The 18717-nt window shown below is 43.1% G+C and overlaps 1 long non-coding RNA gene across 1 annotated transcript; it reads left to right on the top strand.

Annotated features, from left to right (window-relative positions):
* Nucleotides 1-2958: 2958 nt before the first annotated feature.
* LOC116572360 lies at nt 2959-5345 on the top strand. Its single transcript, XR_004278273.1, has 3 exons — nt 2959-3273; nt 4147-4509; nt 4767-5345. It is a non-coding gene; the product is annotated as an uncharacterized LOC116572360 (long non-coding RNA).
* Nucleotides 5346-18717: the final 13372 nt, after the last annotated feature.

Below are 18717 nucleotides of genomic sequence, written 5' to 3'. Positions count from 1 at the left end.
TTCTCTCAGTCCTAGAGGCCAGAAGTCCGAGATCAGGATGCTAGAGTGGTCAGGTTCTGGTGACCACCCTCTTCTGGGTTACAGATTCTGACTTTTCCTTGTGTCCTCACATGGCAGAAAGAGAGTTTTGAGGTCTCTTTTGTAAGGACACTAATCCTATATTCATGAGGGAGTTAGAGAGGGTGATGATCATCCTCATCCCCTCCCTAAGGTCCCATCTCCTGATACCATCACATTGGGGGTTAGGATTTCAACATATACATTTGGGCAGAGAGACACGGACATTCGGTTTGGTGTTGGGGGAGCCTGACATCTGACTCCAGTCTCATTCCTGGTTTCTCGAATTCCTCTTGGAATAATATAACTGATTCATCATAGGGAACTTTCATCTTGTTTTCATTTATAGGAACAAAAATTTCAAGGAAAAGGTGAAATAAAGCAAAATTTTGTAGTATATGGCTAATTTTAAGTGTGCTTTTCAACAAGTTGAAATGTTTATTATTTTAAAATTATCATAATGTAACTTTTCAAATGTCTCTGAAAATAGAAAGAATGGTGTACCCCCCTGCCATGTGCCCATCACCCAGCTTTAATAATGATCAATACATGACTGATCCTACTTCATCCCCCCCAATCACCCCTGAGTATTTAAAGCAATTCCAGACACCATATCATTAGATCAGCAAATACTCAAGTGATTATTTTAGAGTTTCGTTGATGTAAACAGCACAAAATTCAAAAGTAGGAAGAAAATCTGGAAAGAAGGAAGTCATGGTGGTCTCCTGTCCCTGTCCCATCAAGCCCTGCTCCCAGAGGCAGTGACTATAACTAGTTTCTAACTACAGTTGACCCATGAACACAGGGGTTGGAGCCCTGGCCCCCCACACAGTCAAAGATTCACATATAACTTTGGATTCCACCAGAACCTAACCATTAATACCTACTGTTGACTGGAAGCCTTTCTGAGAACGTAAATAGTCAATTAACACAAATTGTGTATATGTATTACACACTGTACTCTTACAATAAAGTAAGCTAGAGAAGAGAAACTGTTGTTAAGAAAATCTTAAGGAGGGGTGCCTGGGTAGCTCAGTAGGCTGAGAGTCTGACTCTTGATTTTGGTTTGGGTCATGATCTCATGGGTGGTTGGACTTGGACTTCGTGCTCAGTGGGGAGGCTGCTTGAGGATTCTCTCTCTCCCTCTCCCTCTGCTCCTCCCCCCACTCATGCAAATGCTCTCTCTCTTGCTCTCTCAAATAAGTAAATAAATCTTTAAAAAAAGGAAATCATAAGGAAAATACATTTATAGTACTGTATGGTATTTATTGATCAAAATCTGCATATTTAAGTGAGTAGACCCAGTCTGTGTTGTTCAAGCATCAATAGTAGCTCTTCTAAATGGAAGCACCACTTGGTCCTGCAAAAAGGAGATTTCTCCTGAGAAATTGGCATCTGAATAGACAGATCAAGCTATCAGTGTATTTCAATGATGGTACTTCTGTTAAGAATAGTTAGATTGGACTACATGCTGAACACATTATAGATCAATTAATATCTGTGGCTTGATTGATCCTGGAGCTAATGATGGCTGTTATCCAAAATTCAGTGCATAGGACCCCTGGGGGGCTCAGTGGGTTAAGCCTCTGCCTTCAACTCGGGTCATGATCTCAGGGTCCTGGGATGGAGCCCCACATCTGGGCTCTCTGCTCAGTGGGGAGCCTGCTTCCTCCTCTCTTTCTCTCTGCCTGCCTCTGCCTACTTGTGACCTCTGTTAAATAAATAAATAAAATCTAAAAAAAATTTAGTTTGTATTTATTTTTTGAGATTTACTTATTTATTTGAGAGAGAGAGAGAGAGTGGTGGGGAGGGGCAGAGGGAGAGAGAGAGAGAGAGAATCTTAAGCCGATTCTGCGCTGAACGTGGAGCCTGACAGGGGGCTTGATCTTACGGCCCTGAGATCACGACCTAGCCAAAACCAAGAGTCACATATAACCAACTGCGCCACCCAGGAGCCCCAAAACTCAGTTTTTAAAGCACCCATCTTGCACCACTCTATCTTGGCCACACATAGAACATAAGAACTAGAAGGGCCACTAGCACTAATTTAATTGAGCCCTGGGAGATGAGAGAATTAAGACCAGGGAAGTCAAGCTGGTAACAGAGAATTAGAACATCATTCTCTTGCATCCAGGGCTCTGTCCACTGTGTCCTAAATCCTTCCCCAGCCTGTCCATGTTGGAGCACATCTAGCTCCCATTACCATTAACCATAATGAAGGGCAGATGCTATGTTCTTATAAATCTGCCCTTGGAGAAGGAGTCCTCATGGTGTTGGATGAAACAGTCAGAGCTGGCCACAGAAAATTCTTCCCAGGATTCAAGACACTCTCAAACAGAAACCAGGCAGCAAAACATTGCCCAAGACCCACAACAGACTCTGCAGCTTTTGGTCACTGCACGTGGGTTGCCTTAAGATCAGAATGCGTGGGGTGCCGGGTGGCTCAGTAGGTTAAGCCTCTGCCTTCGGCTCAGGTCATGATTTCAGGGTCCTGGGATAGAGCCCCTCATCAGGCTCTCTGTTCAGCAGGGAGCCTGCTTCCCCATCTCTCTCTGCCTGCCTCTCTGCCTGCTTATTGGTCTCCCTCTCTCTCTCTCTGTCAAATAAATAAATAAAATCTTAAAAAAAAAAAAAAAGATCAGAATGCGTTTGTGCAGCCTTGAACAGTTCCCCAAGTTGCCTGACATCTAACAGTTCATGCGTTCCTCCTCCTTTAAGGTCAATAATTATAACCCTGGCTTTACACAAAAGAGAGAGGAAGGTTCAGGCATCCTAAGTGACCAACCCAAGGATGTGTCATCAGCAAGGGGCAAAACCTGCACTTAAATGTTGGCTTGTGGCCCCCAGCACAGTTCTCTACCTTCACCACAGGCTTGGATACAAAATGAGGGAAATGTCTTTATTGAAGGAGAATGTACAACACTCGGCCACTGTTTCGGAAGCCCAGAAGCACGGTTATGTGTTTGTCTTGGCACCGACTTCAACTGAGTAATTTTGGAAAGGGCAATTCCGGCAGAGGGCAAACTGGGAGTGTGGGGCATTGTAAGCAGTTTGTGTTTCAGGAGCAGGGAGATGGGAGCCAGGCAGCAGGAGTCAGCTCACGGAGGACGGCTTCATATACCACGCGGACCTTGGATTTTGCCCTCTCAGTAGCAGATGAGAAGTCACTGAGGACTTTAAGCAAGGAGTAACATGGAAATATTTGCATTTTGAAAGGTCAGTTGGTGGCCACGAGCAAGATGAAGGGTTGGTGCCAGGACCAGGGACAGAGGAATCGGCCAGCAGGCTGCACATTGGCCAAATGAGACAGGGTGAGAAGTTGGGGTGGGAAGGAACACCAGCGCCCCCAGGTCCAAGTCACAGAGTCCATGAGAAAGGCGAATTTATTTCCACCCTAACATTGCAGGATGTGGTACTGTTCTGGGGGCTTAACTTTTATTGAAAAAAAAAAAAAAAAGAACCCTGAAGACATAGTGAACATATGACAAAATGCGTGGGTTTTGAGTGTTCAGCCCAATGAGTTTTTTCTTTTATTTTTTAATTCAAATTCAATTTAATTAATATATAGTGTATTATGAGTTTCAGGGGTAGAATTTAGTGATTCATCAAGTGCTCTCCTTAATGCCCAGCACCCAGTTACCCCAATCTCCCACCCACCTTCCCTCCTGCAACCCTCAGTTTTCTCCCTGGAGGTGACTCTCTCATGGTTTGCCTCCCTCTCTGTTTTTATATTTTTCCCTCCCTTTCCCTCTGTGCATCTGTTTTGTTTCTTAAATTCCACATATGAGTGAGATCATATGGTATTTGTCTTCCCGTGACTGACTTATTTCGCTCAGCATCATATCCTCCAGCTCTACCCACGCCGTTGCAAATGGCCCGATTCGTTCCTTTTGATCAGCCCAGTGAGTTCTGACCACCGTGTAACCCTTGTGTGGCCGCAGGCATGGCGGCTGACAGGTAACTCCGGCTGCAGAGAGTGTGCGAAGAGAGCCCCGTTTTTCTTCCTCGTTTCCCTACCACACACCTAAGACACATTGTCAATGGAACGATGCTGGCATTACGGCCTTCCGATTTCTTTCTTGTCCCCAGGTTTCTGGATGACCCCAGGGAAAACAAAGAGAGAAGGGAGAGGGGAAAACCCCGGTTGAGTACCATGGAAACTGCATGCCAGGTGGTGACAAGTGTCACGGCATTCACCCTCCCAACAGCAGCCTGACCACCAAACCACGACCCAGGAAAGATGGTGCCCGAGAGGCTGTCTGTGCTCTGAGATAAAGCCAGCGGCTAGAGGTCAGACACAATGGACCTTTCTCAGTGTTCACCCATGAGTGCTCCTGGCAAGGACCTCGAAACAGTGACAGCTCTCATCACCTCCCCTAAGCGCAGAGATGGGGATGGAGCTTGGCCCAGGTCCCCAACGGCAGGAACAGACGCCACCACCATCCAGCTCAGGTGAGGAACTCCGCGGGGTGGTGGAGGGCTCAGAGGGTTCAAGATACAGCCAGTGCCTTCCCATGGGACCTGAAATGCCAGGGCTCCCCGGGGTAGGGTCCTTAGGTCCACGGCTGCCGTGGGGCTAACCCCCCTTCTGGCTGTAGCTGCCATGGAAAAACCCTTCAGGAACAGTTCAAAGCCATAGGAGCATGAAAGGTATAGGCAGAAGGTAACTGAAGTTGTTGAAATGGCCTGCATTTCTTGTTTCTTGATAGCACTGGGAGATGGTTCAACGGCAGGGTCGTTTTCGCTTGAGTTAGACCGAAGAGCTCAGCTTTGCAGTTTTTTTATCTTGATGACAGATGTGCTCTTTTTAAAATGTCACAGAACAAGCAGAACTCTAAACGATGCTGCCTGCTTTTCTGTGGCTCATTCTCAGGACCTTTTGACAGTTCCAATATGTCTGTGCTCTTGAGAAATGGATTTGGGACAGAGAAAGTGAGAGCCGTCGCTGGAACTCACTGAGGGTCTACTGGAAAGGTGTAAATGCCCAAGGGCCAGGGCTGGCGCGGCTCCAGGGAAGGCGGACTGGGAGACAATGCTGCTCAACTTCACAGTGGGTTTCTGTGCTGATACTTGTTTGGCCGGAGAGCAACACGCTGGACTGTGCTTTTTGATGACAACTGTCCAGAAGTCTGGTTACCTCGCAAGGAAATTCTATGACGTTTCAGTGATATTTAGAAGACTTCTCACAACACATTGTCAAGTTAAAAATAACAGTTCAGGGGCGCCTGGGTGGCTCCATCATTAAGCATCTGCCTTTGGCTCAGGTCATGATCTCAGGGTCCTGGGATCGGGCCCCACGTTGGGCTTCCTGCTCTGCTGGGAAGCCTGTTTCCCCCTCACCCACTCCCCCTGCTTGGGCTCCCTCTGTCGCTGTGTCTCTCTCTCTGTGTCAAATAAATAAATAAATAAATAAAATATTTTAATAAAATAAAAAATAAAAATAACAGTTCATTCTGATTCAGTTTTGTCCATTTGTGGGGAGAAAACGACTGGGAGGGCATTGTATTACTTAGGATGTGGGAATATAAAGAACAGAGACTCACCAAGACTGCTCAAAAAACAAACAAACAAAAACAAAAACCAAGTTCCTTGCAAGGAAACACCTGCACCTATACATAAGCAAAGCTGGGAAACAGTAAGAGTGAGGATTATTCTGGAATCAAGGCAGGTCCAAAGGGCTCAGCCACAGGAGCCGAACCTCTGGAAGCTTTGCTCTGCAGTTGGGACTGGTCAGCTTCCTCACGCCCTCTTCTGTAGTTTCTCACCTTCTCACACCTTCTCCTTACATTTTCTGTTTCTCCACAATTCGGGCTTGCAAAGGACCCATCAGGGCCGCACTGTTCTTCCTCGTGTGATTCTTTTTTTTTTTTTTTTTTTTTTAAAGATTTTTATTTATTTATTTGACAGAGAGAGATCACAAGTAGGCAGAGAGGCAGGCAGAGAGAGAGAGGAGGAAGCAGGCTCCCTGCTGAGCAGAGAGCCCGATGCGGGACTCGATCCCAGGACCCCGAGATCATGACCTGAGCCGAAGGCAGCGGCTTAACCCACTGAGCCACCCAGGCGCCCCCTCGTGTGATTCTTGAAGCCAGGTCCCCTCTGCTAGCCACCAGTCTGTCTGCAGCTCCTGGTTCTAATACCCAGGAGAGGAGAGCTTTGGCCCACCCTGTCTGCGCCCAGCCCATGGAAACCAGCCTGCATCAGGCTACCTGGGCTCCTGGTCCCCATACAAGGATCGAGCTAACGTGCATGACTTTGATTTAGTTCCTCAGCACTGTGGCCATGGGGCAACAATGGTGCAATCAGACAAGACACACGACACATTGAGTGGACCGAAAGGCGAATGATTGGGAAGGGTACCAGCCCGCACTGGTGATGGGACACCATGGACAGGTTCTGTGCCCACTCACATTGCCCGCCCCACGCGTCCCGCAGAACGTGCAGTGACCTTGGGCAGCTCCCAGGTGTCTTCTACCACGGCTAGTCTGGGCTTGCAGCACCCAGAGGAGAATCCCCAGCCTTGCCTGCCAGGCCTATCTGCTCAGTTTCCCTGTTTTCTAGCAGGAAAGCTGAATTTCAGGATGAAATGTGAGTTGTTTTTTCAATCTGTTTTATGAGCCCTTAATCATCAGGAAAATCGAGCATTAAAAAGAAAAGTGCATGTTTATTTTTCTTTTTGTCGAGACCTTGAAAACAGAAGAGGGATGGGAGAAATGACAAAAAGCCACGGCGGTCAGGTGATACACATGCAGGAGACGTGCTTCTTTGCCAAAGTGGGCACGCCTCGTTCTGCCCACTAGACTCCTATGCAGCCGCAGGGAAAAGCAGGGGGGCTCTTCTGTCTGAATGTTGTCTCCAGAACTGCCCAACACCTGCACCTCTTGAATTTCATTCAAGATTCCTAATCAATAAGAGAATGTGTTCTTTGTGGCTGGCATCCTGCCACTAGCCCCAAGAATCACTTAAGAGTCTGTACTTCGGGCCCTTCTGGAAGGAGTTCTTTGTTTGAAGCTCTGTACTTGCCTAAAAAGGTCCCTTGGAGGAAATCTGGTATGTCTATTCAGAACGACTCACAAAAGGGAGAGTGGTAAACACTCTGATTGACAAGGTTTGCTTTAATAAATTAACAATTACCTTAAAATGATTACACTCTTGTGTTTCCTCCTCCCCACCCTGGGGGTTCTGGGTCTGGCCAAATATACGAGTTCTCTGTGAAACTGGCAATAGCAGGGAAATTCCAAGTCAAGAATGTGACGGAGGCCCTACAGGAGGGACCGGCTGGGGCTGTGGAAAAGCCATGAAGAGGCAGTCATCTCATAGATTATAAATGAAGCAACAGATGCGATCTACTGCTTAGCATGTTTTTTGGGACCACAGATACATTCTTCTTAAAGATCCTTCTCCTGGAATTTTAAAATGAAGGCGTGGTTTCTAGCTGGTGTTTTTGTTGGTTCTGATTAGTTTAAGGAAGTGGAATATAGCTGTTTAAATGCACGTTAGGGACTGAATTTATACTCCTGACCGCCTCTGTAAGGACAAAGAAGTAAATCCCATGATAGTAAAAGGCACGAACCACATGACTACCAGCCGTAAAATCTTACTGCTCAAATCTTGGATCCTATCTGGAAATAATTTATTAGAATTTGAGAGCTGAAAATACGTCATTATCCAAAACACGACTAGATCAACAGGTGGAGTCTATCAGTTATAATCAAGACTCCTTAGGTTAAGATTTTTATCAGAGACTCTGGGTATCTAGTTACCCATAGAGACTTATTATTTTTTTTTTCTGCAAAATGGACATTTTTAGGAAGAATATCTCTTCATGTCTTTTAAAAATTTAAATTTTATTTATTCATTTTTAAAAATTTTATTTATTTATTTGACAGAGAGAGAGAGAGATCACAAGTAGGCAGAGAGGCAGGCAGAGAGAGAGGAGGAAGCAGGCTCCCTGCTGAGCAGAGAGCCCAATGCGGGGCTTGATCCCAGGACCCTGAGATCTTGACCCAAGCTGAAGGCAGTGGCTTAACCCACTGAGCCACCCAGGCACCCCTTAAAATTTAAATTTTATTTAAGGTAATACATCCACATGGCTCACAATTAAAAGGTGAAAACGGCATAAAGTGAAAGTCTCCTTCCTACCCTGTCCCTCCGCCTCTCATCTCCCCTCCCTGGAGGCAGCCAATGTTTTCATTTCTCTGGATATTCCTTCCTCAGGCACTTATTTGCATACAAGCTAATATGTACATAAATTTTTCTGTTTTACACAAACTGTAGAATATTATACATAATTCTACACTTTGCTATTGTCTGTTAACAATGTATCTTACACAGTCCCCACTATTCTGCACCACTATTCCATTATAAGAATGGACCATCGCTCACTCACCTACCTCTGTTCAACACTTAGGTCCAAGACTTTGCATTACAATGTTGAGTGGATGCCCTTGTGAGTAGTATCTGTAGGACACATGGTTGGATAGATGCAGATCTGCCAGCTGTGCCCCTCTCCAGCAGAAAGATCGTGGAAAACCACATGACCCATGATTGGTTTCCTGCAACCTTTCAGTGTTAGGTGTTACACAATTCTTTGAACATTGCGGAACTCTTTGAACATTTTGTAGCTGAAAAATATTGATCATTGTCAATTTTGATACATCCAAACGGTATTTTCATGCTTTTATGTGTTCGTATTCTAATTTGCATCTCTCATTTTGAGAGAGGTTAAGAATCTTCCATAGTCTTTGGCATTTCCTTTTCTTTGAATAATCCATTTATATACTTCAATTATTTTATTATCAGGTTGTAATTCTTTTTCTTACAGATATAAAAATAATTTTTTTCCAACGTATCAGGTCTTTTTCACTGTTTATAATTTTTTTTTTAAATCCCCATATTCACATTTTGGTTTTGTAGTAAAATGCATCAGTCTTCTCTTTACTAGTTGTAAAACTTTAAAATTGTAATTAAAATGGCCTTTCCTACCCTAAGATTAAAAAATAATTCTCTTTTTAGGGGTAATTTTGTAGTTTAATTTTATTGTATTTAAATCTTTGATATGAAGTGTATTTCTGTATAAGGTATGAGGTATGATTTCAGTTTTATTCTTTCTCAGATGGCTAATACTGTGGGAGGAAAGTTTGTGTCCTTCCCAAAGTTTATGTGAAAGCCCTAACTAGTCTTCAGCATGATGGTATTGGAGGTGGGGCCTTTGGAAAGCAGTTGGGTTTAGGTAAGGTCTTGGGAGTACAGTTCCCATGATGAGATCAGTGTTCTTATAAAAGAAAGGAAGAGACAGAGATCTCATTCTCTGTGTGTACACACCAAAGAAAGATCATGTGAACATGGGTCGTTGTGACCTGGAAGAAGGCGCTTGCCGAGAACTTGACCCTGCTGGCACCCTGATTTCAGACTTCCCAGCCTCTAGAACGATGAGAAATAAAAGTTTATTTTATTTTATTTTTTTACGATTTTATTTATTTGTTTGAGATAGAGGGGGCACAAGTGGGGAGGAGAGGGAGAGGGAGAAGCAGACTCCCTGCTGAGCAGGGAGCCCACTGTGGGTCTTGATCCCAGGACCCTGAGATTATGACCTGAGCTGAAGGCAGACACCTAACGACTGAGCCACCCAGGCACCCTGAGAAATAAATGCTTATTGTTTATGACAACCCATCTGTGGTATTTGTTATAACAAGCTGAGCTAAGTTACCCAGTTGCTCCCACATTTATCTAATAACAATTTCACACTAGTATGTAACACCATCTTTATCTTATACTTTACATTTTGTGCATTTAGGACTATTTCAGGCAAACCCATACCATAGATATGTATGAGAATATGCTAGTACCACACTGTTTTAATTACTATACCATTTATAACATGTTGTAATATCCCTGACCTGATTTTAAGTGCATTTTATAAGCAATTTAGTATTGGTGTTTTTTGATGCAAGCAAAAGAAACAGATTTTTTTTTTTTAAGAAAGAGAGAGAGGGAGAGCATGTAACTGGGGGGCAGGAGGAGCAGAGGGAGAGGGAAAATCCTAAGCAGCTCCACTCCTAGTGTGCAGAGTACAATGAAGGGCTCCATCTCATGACTCTGAGATCATGACTTGAACTAAAATCAAGAGTTGGATGCTTAATCAACTGAGCCACCCAGGCACCCCCAACAGAAACATTCTTAAGCAAGGAAAAGCTTTTAACTGGAAGGTTGTTAGGGTAGATCTTAAAATCAAAGGAATCAATCTGGGAAGTGTAGGAAGTAGGTCAACTCCAGAGAATTCCATTGGTAGAGCTTCTCTCCAAGTGGTCCCATGAATGCAACTTAGGTTCTTGGTCACTATCTTCAAGTTCCAAATTCTTGAGCAAGAGATGGGGTGTCTTGCTGGGTCAACACAGAAGAGGCCACAGTGAAAAGGTCATGGTGAGAAGGAAGCTGTCCCAGTTAATGTGTCTATTACACATCTGAATTATTGATATCATGTTTCTAAGTCCTTTCTAAATATACATTTCTATATTGAAAAGTAAATGTTCAGATCAGTGGTCCAAGATGGCAGAGGAGTAGGAGACCTAAATTTTGTCTGGTCCCAGGAATTCAGCTAGCTAGCTATCAAATGGTTCTGAACACCTACAAACTCAACAGGAGATCAAAGAAAAGAATAGCAGCAACTCTATGAACAGAAAAGTGGCCTGTCTCTGGAAGGTAGGACATGTGGAGAAGTGAATCCGAGGTGATATTTGGAAAGAGAGACTGTGGGGTGAGGGAACCTCCATCACCAGGCTACTGGCAAGTGATAGAGCAGAGGAGCACAAAATTGAAACTTTTAGAAGTCTGCTCCACTGAGGGACATCCTTCTGGTGGCTAAGCAGGGTTGGGGGTTGGGGGGCGGGTGGAACCCTCACTGGGACAGTGTGGTCTCAGGACTCTCAGAGTCACAGGAAGACTGAGGGTGCCTGAGTGCAGTGGAGCTCCCAGATATTGGAGCAGGGAAGCCACTGCAAAGATGGAGCCCAGGAGTGGGCTCTCAGCTCAGGGTTGCCATAAACCAACATCTGTGCCATAGTCAGGCCATTGCTCTTCAAGCAAAGACTCAAAAAGTGGCAGATCTGGGGAGACTCCCCTTCCTTCCCAGGGAGGAGTGGTGTGGGAGCATACTGCAGGGATCTCCTGGGTTTGGAAACTCCAAACAGGGTCATATGCCAGTGATAAAAGTGCTTAGTCACAGGCCTGATGAGCTCGGAGTGCGGCCGGAGATCAGGAAGATGGGAGGGATTGACTGCTTCTTTCCGAGGGCGCACTGAGGAGAGGGGCCTCAAGTTCTCAGCTCCTGTGGGGCAGAGATTGGGAGACTGCCATCTTCATTCCTGCCCTCCAAAGCTGTACAGAAAGCGTTCAGGGAACAAAAGCTCCCAAGAGCAAACCCAAGCAAATTACTTAGCCTGGCCCCTGGCAAGGGTGGTACAATTCCCTCTCGGGCAAAGACACTTGAGAATCACTGCAACAGACCCCTCCCCCAGAAGATCAGCAAGAACATTCAGCCAAGACAAAGTTTAACGGTCAATGAGAACTGCAAAATGCCAGCACTAGGGGAATACAGCACAGGACTCATGGCTTTTTCCCCATTTTTTTCTTTTTTGAATTTTTCTTCCTTTGTTTTTCTATGTATATATAGAAAAATTATATATATATATATATATATATATATATATATATATATAGATACAGATATAGATAAAGAGTCTTTAAAATAATTTTGGGATGCAGTTTCTTCTAACAGACCAAAATACACCCAGAATCCAATGTATGGCTCTGTTCTATTCACCAGCCTGATCACATTCTTTTTTTTTTTTTTTTCCTTTTCTCCCTGGTTTAAGGTCTCTTCTGATTTTTCTAAGTGTATATTTCTCTGGGGTCATTGTTACCCTTTTAGCATTTTGTTCTCTCATTCATCTACTCTTCTCTGGACAAAAGAAAACTCACCTTAAAAAAGAGAACAAAAGGCAGTACTGACTGCCAGAGACCTAATCAATATGGACATTAGTAAGATATCAGAATTAGAGTTCAGAATAAGGATTATAAAGATACCAGCTGGCTTTCTGGATAAATAAAATCTAACCAGTCAAAATCAAAATGGCTACTAATGAGCAGCAATAAAAAATGGAGGCTCTTACTGCTACGATAAATGGAGCAGAAGAGAGAACTAGTGACATACAAGACCAAATGATGGAGAACAAAAAAGCTGAGAAAAAGAGATAAACAGTGTATGTACTGGATCACAAGGGGGGAATTTGAGGTATAAGTGATACCATAAAGCGAAACCATATTAGAATAATCGGGATCCCAGAAGAAGAAGAAAGAGAGAGGGGAAGAAGGTATATTGGAGCAAATTATAGTGAAGAACTTCTCTAATTTGGGGAAGGAAAGAGGCATCAAAATCCAGAAGGCAGAGAGAACCCCCCTCAAAATCCATTAAAAAAAATCCATTAAAAATAGGTCAACACCCTGACATTTAATAGTAAAATTTACACATCACAGGAACAAATAGAAAATACTGAAAGTAGCTTGGGACAAGAGGTCTGTTGACCTTCAAGGGTAGAAATATTAGATTGGCAGCAGACCAATCCATGGAGACCCAGCAGGCCAGAAAGGACTGGCATGATATATTCAGGGTGCTAAATGAGAAAATATGCAGCCAAGAATACTTTATCCAGCTGGGCTGTCAAAATAGAAGGAGGGATAAAAATCTTCTAGGACAAACAGAAACTAAAAGGATTTGCTATCACCACACCAGCCCTATGAGAAATAGTGAAAGGGGTCCTCTGAGTGAAGAGAGAGCCCCAAGTAACAGACCAGAAAGGAACAGAGACAAAACACAGTAACTATCAATTTACAAGCAATATGATGACACTAAATTCATATCTTTCAATAGTTACCCTGAATGTAAATGCGCTAAATGCCCCAATGAGAAGACACAGGGTATCAGATTGGAAAAAAAGCAAGACCCATAAATATGCTGTGTGCAAGAGACTCATTTTAGACCCAAAGACACCTCCAGATTTAAAGTGAGAAGGTGGAAAACCATTTATCATGCTAGTGGATATCAAAAGAAAGTGGGGGTGGCAATCCTCATATCAGACAAATTAGATTTTAAACCTAAGACTATATGAGATGAGGAAGGATACTATATCATCTTAAAGGGTCTTTCAAAAAGAAGATCTAACAATTGTAAATATTTATGATCCTAACATGGGAGCAGCCAATTATATATGCCAATTAATAACAAAATCAAAGAAACACATTGACAATAATACAATTATTGCAGAGGGCTTTAACATCCCACTCACTGCAATGGACAGATCATCTAAGCAAAAGATCAACAGGAAATAAGGGCTTTGAATGACACACTGGACCAGCTGGACTGCACAGATATATTCAGAACATTCTGTTCCAAAGCAACAGAACACACATTGTTCCGGAGTACACATGGAATGTTCCCCAGAATACATCACATCCTGGGTCACAAATCATGTCTCAACTGGTACCAAAAGATTTGGATTATTCCCTGCATATTTTCAGACCACAATACTTATGAAAGAAATTGAGGAAAATAGAAGGAAATGGAAAAACATTCCATGCTCATGGATTAGAAGAAATATTGTTAAAACATCTATGCTGCAGAGCAATCTATATATTCAATGCAAACCCTATCAGAATACCATCAACCTTTTTCATAGAAATGGAATAAATAATCCTAAACTTTGTATGGACCCAGAAAAGACCCCAAAGAGCCAGAGGAATGCTGAAAAAGAAAACCATAGCTGGTGGCATCAGAATGCCAGTCTTCAAGCTCTATTCCAAAGCTGTAATTATCAAGAAAGTATGGTACTGGCACAAACCAGACACATGGATCAATGGAACAGAATAAAGAACTCAAAAGTAGATCTTCAAGTTTATGGTCAACTAATCTTTGACAAAGCAGGAAACAATATGCAATGGAAAAAATAATCTCCTCAATAAATGGTGTTGAGAAAATTGGACAGCTACATGCAGAAGAATGAAACTGGACCATTTCCTCATACCACACACAAAAATAGATTCTAAATGGATGAAAGACCTAAATGTGAGACAGGAATCCATCAAAATCCTTGAGCAGAACATAGGCAACAACCTCTTCGATCTCAGCTGCAGCAACTTCTTGCTGTCTAGCAAGAAGCAAGGGAAACAAAGACAAGGGAAACAAAGGCAAAATGAAGTATTGGGTCTTCATCAAGATAAAAAGCTTTTCACAGCAAAGGAAACAGTCAACAAAACCAAAAGACAACTGACAGAATGGGAGAAGATATTTGCAACTGACATCTCAGATAAAAGGCTAGTGTCCAAAATCTATAAAGTACTTATCAAGCTCAATACCCGAGGAACAGATAATCCAATCAAGAAATGGGCAGAAGGGGTGCCTGGGTGGCTCACTGGGTTAAGTCGCTGCCTTCAGCTCAGGTCATAATTTCAGGGTCCTGGGATCGAGTCCCACATTGGGCTCTCTGCTCAGCAGGGAGCCTGCTTCCCTCTCTCTCTTTCTCTGCCTGCCTCTCTGTCCACTTGTGATCTCTCTCTGTCAAATAAATAAATAAATTCTTTAAAAAAAAAAAAAAGAAAAAGAATGGGCAGAAGACATTAACAGACATTTCTGCAAAGAAGACATCCAAATGGCCAATACACACCTGAAAAAGTGTTCCACATCACTTGGCATCAGGGAAACACAACTCAAAACCACAATGAGATATCACCTCACACCAGTCAGAATGGCTAAAATTAACAAGTCAGGAAACGACAGATGTTGGCGAGGATGTAGAGAAAGGAGAACCCTCCTACCCTGTTGGTGGGAATGCAAGCTGGTGCAACCATTCTGGAAAACAGTATGGAGGTTCCTTAAAAAGTTGAAAATAGAGCTACCCTACGACCTAGCAATTGTACTACTCGCTTTTTACCCTAATGGTAAATGAAACAAAGTGAGAACAGAGAAGGAGACAAACCATAAGAGATTGTTAATCTTAGGAAACAAACTGAAGGTTGCTGGGGGCAGGGATGGGGTGGCTGGGCGAGGGTATGTGATGTAATAAGCATTGGGTATTACATAAGACTGATGAATCACAGATCTCTACCTCTGAAACCAATAATACGTTATATGTTAATTTTAAAAATTCCCCTTGAAATCCCCAATGGTAATAGGTTTCTATAGAAACACCTCAAAGTTGTGGCCACTAGTTAGGCAAAATGATTGGAGATACCCCAAATTCTGTGTAGTATTATTCTAAAAGAGTTATAGGATTCTTGGAATACAAAAAGATGCAAGATACCATCAGGTTCAACATTTTTGAGAGTTACTCCAAAAGACATTTCCATACTTGAAGATTTCACTAAAGAGTACTTACAGAAAAAGACAGAAACTGGGGCACCTGGGTGGCTCAGTGAGTTAAGCCTCTGCCTTTGGCTTGGGTCATGATCTCAGGGTCCTGGGATCGAGCCCCACATTGGGCTCTCTGCTCAGCGGGGAGCTTGCTTCCCCATCTCTCTCTGCCTGCCTCTCTGCCTGCATCTCTGCCCACTTGTGATCTCTGTCAAATAAATAAATAAAATCTTGAAAAAAAAAAAAAGACAGAAACTTATCTTATAAAACCAAATATATGTATAGTCCAACTCAGTCATTGACTCAGGTGGGAAGCACAGACTTCTCTGAGAAGTAGGAAGACATAGGTAATGTATGTAATTTGGACCAGAGGGATTTTGCATATAGGGCTATTTGATGAGAACATTTCCCCAACCTGGATATTTCCATCCTGGGTAAGAAATCATTTAGTGGACCTCTGGGCCTTTCTCTGCTCCTGTCTTCATTTTGCCTTTGGGCAGAAGAATAACTTGACTGGCAAATTTGGGGAGAAAACTGAGCATGCTCATCTCCTTGATAGTGAGTTGACTGTACAGAGCATATATTTGGTCCTCATCCTTCAGGGGCAGGCCCCCTTGAGGAAATGGTTCTTAAAACATCTTTGGCTAAATCTTGGCTCCAGTCTTGTCCTCTAATATGGCCTCTGTCATCTGTCAGGTTCTCTGGCATCTATTTTACTGAGGTCATAAGAAACCTCAGTTAGCTGTCTTGTGTAATACGAACCTGTTTTTCAGCCTTGAAATGATTTAGTGGATCTAGGATATGAAAATTAAAACCATAAGATCAGTGTTTTTATGTTAAGAATTGGCATATCTAACTGAATGTTGGAAAGGATTTTGTTTATTAGAGCACAGCCTCATAAATCCAATCTAAAGTGTACACCTGAGAAATGGATTTAGCCTTAATTTTCAGTTGACATCTTCCTAAGTTTGTGTGTAGAATTGGAACTCTCAATAGGTTCACTTTATTATAAGTTTACTTTAATTGTTGTCTAAGGACTCAGCAAACATTGAAGGAGAGCCTTGAAAACTTAAAATGCATACCTACATTGTTAAACTCTTAGGAGATAATATTTACTATTTTTTAAAACTTATGGAAGAATAATTTTGTAAACCAAATAAATCAAACATTCATTTTTAAAATGCATAGTAATTTCTAATTCTTCTTTTCTGCACCAAAAATTGCCCTCAAAGATACCAAATACTGTATCAACAACATACGTGATCTTCTTGCTAGGTTGCTCGAGAAGTCCCCTAGTCTCCAAGTCTCCTAGAGTGCCAACAGTCTAGAAAAACCCTGAGCCACACAGCAAAGATGCATTTGCAACACCTGCATATGACCCACTCAAAACCAGGACACCGGCTTGAAGAGCAGCATTCACAGTGCCTGGTTACTTCCTGACTAGGGTAATAACTCAGGTTAAGATGCTGCTGAGAAATTCCCTGGGGTTAAATGCTAAGCCTGAGAACTTCGTTAGTGGGCCAGTAAAAGGGCTGAAGGGTAGGCACAAAGGGAAAAGTGTCCCAGGATGATGAAATGCCATTTACAAGGGACCCGAAAGCCATTCAGTAGGATTGTGAAATTGATGAGGGACAGAAGCAGGAAAATGTTTACCCTCCACCCGAAAGGCTGACCTAAGGTGCATACCGTATTGATAAGCATCAAATATGTTCCCATTGCTTCAAATATGTGTCTCTTTAAGGGTCTCATGACTGCCTGTATATCTCACCTATAGTTAATATCAAACTGCATGTTAAGCACCAGAGGAATCTTGCAAAAGTAGTTTCACAAGTGGAATGTAAAGGAAATTCAAAGAAACTTTTGTAATCTGACATTCCCTGCATGCCCCCTTTCGATTACTAAGTATATAAACCACAAGCCTCACACAGCAAAAATCACAGCTCTTTCTGTCCATGAGTCCTGTTCCTGTGCTACTTAGCTAAACTTACTTAGTTGCACCAAAAAGGTCTCAAGAATCTTTTGTTAACTGCTGCCCTCGACGACCCTGCATCATTCTGGGGAGGGGGCAGTACAGGGACAGCGACAAAAAGAATCCAAGAGCTTCCGTACACCTTGGTAAGTCTTTACTCTCACCCCTCCCCCCACCCCCGTCTTTGGCTCTTATTTGTTCTTTTTCAGAGATGTCCTGAATGGTAAGACCCTTCAGAATGTGCCTTGTCTGAGTGCTCAGTTGAAACTCTCCTGTGTGTGGCTATACTACAGAGAAGACAGACGCCTGCCACCCGGCTGAACACTAGTACTTTGGTCATCACAATGGCCTGTTTTACCTGTTCTTTGAATACCTGTATTCTGCTCGGATACTGGACAGTCATATGGGTCATTAGAACGGCCGTGAATCCTAAGACTCCTAAAGTTTCCTTCTCAATAACTTGGTGAGAGCTCCTGATGAGCATAAAATCCAAGATAAACAGGACCACATGCTTCTAGAAAGGGACAGGCTGGAGCTGTTACCCAGTTGAGGCATTTACCCAACAGGAGACTGCTCCCTTGGGACTAGATCATGGAAAAAGCTCATGAGAAAGTCGCCTGTATTAAATAGGCGTCCCATACTTTTGTTTCTTCATGTCTCTCCTTTTTCTGACCCATGGATGGGCTACTTGGTGTTTTGGGTTGTGCTTTTAGATTAAAGATACTTTTAGCTTAGATAGAGGATGCTCAGTACAGTATAAAAAGCTGCCCCTTCTCAAAGAAGGCCAGGACGGCCACCTCATCCATTAGTACTTCATCTAGAGGCTTACAAAGGATATTATACTCGGTCACCAAATATATTGACTCCCTCAAAATCCCAAGAGGCAGTCTTCATCTTGGTGGCATTTCAGTCCATCTACTGGCACCTACTGTAGCTGAGAGGGGGAAGCAAAGGGAGGTCAGGGTGTCAGAGCACTCAGGAAGAAGGACGCCTCTTGCCGCTCTGAACCCCAAGAACCTTCAGCAATATTCCTGATGGGACACTATTCGGAAGCCAAGGAGAATTCTGGTAATGGACTCTTGGTTAATATATTTTCCTCATTTTCTTGGATTTAACTATGGGATCAGCTTCCTCAGCCCCAAAGGATTCCCTCTCGGGCTGTCTCTTAACACAACGGAGTCAGTTTGGATTTTTTAAAAAAGTGCCAAACCCTACTTCCTGCCCTAGATAATAAACATTCCACCCCCTAGTGAACAACTGTCAATAAAAGATAGAAACCCATTCCCCAGGA

Source organism: Mustela erminea, chromosome 13 (assembly GCF_009829155.1).
Source record: "Mustela erminea isolate mMusErm1 chromosome 13, mMusErm1.Pri, whole genome shotgun sequence".
NCBI classification, from domain to species: Eukaryota; Metazoa; Chordata; class Mammalia; order Carnivora; family Mustelidae; genus Mustela; species Mustela erminea.
This window is presented reverse-complemented; position numbering and strand designations above follow the sequence as displayed.